This window comes from Triticum dicoccoides, chromosome 7B (genome assembly GCF_002162155.2).
Source record: "Triticum dicoccoides isolate Atlit2015 ecotype Zavitan chromosome 7B, WEW_v2.0, whole genome shotgun sequence".
Taxonomy (NCBI): Eukaryota; Viridiplantae; Streptophyta; class Magnoliopsida; order Poales; family Poaceae; genus Triticum; species Triticum dicoccoides.
This window is the reverse complement of record NC_041393.1, coordinates 15,902,738-15,903,349: the sequence shown is the minus strand read 5'-3', so window position 1 is coordinate 15,903,349 and position 612 is coordinate 15,902,738.

Sequence of the window (612 nt, the reverse complement as noted above, 5' to 3'; positions counted from 1 at the left end):
CCACTGCCGGTAGGCCTCTTGAGCAATTTTTTAAAAAGATGATTACCTGGGCGCCCCTATATCTCGTCTTCAACGAGTACAACTTCCAACTCGCCGAAGGGGAGAGTGAGCTGGGCGTCCCACGAGCGCCGGAGACCACAGCCTCTTTTTCTGTTTTTTTAACGTTTTCTGCTTTTACTTTTTGCTTTATTTTTGTACTTTTTTGATACTTTAAAGTATTTATATATATAGGACAAATGTCTCCTACAAGCAGTGGTAGTTACCACCACTTGCGTTTTGTATGTTGTATGTAGTATCTGTCGGAACCGAGAGTGTGTACGTGTAGTATGCAGTATATAACAATGATTAGGTAGTATATATACTAATTTTTAGGTAATATGTACCATTTTTTGAGTATGCTCATTTTTACGTACAAATACGCACGTATTTTACAAATATAACAAAAACTATGGGCTCATATGCAATTTTTTCATGTAACTTGCTTTGAAATATCTTAGAATATAGTACATGAACATATTTAAAATAATAAAATAGTATATATAGTACCACATGGTAGTATATGAGACATGTGGGGTAACTACCACCGGATGGTAGGATGGATTTTCCCTATAT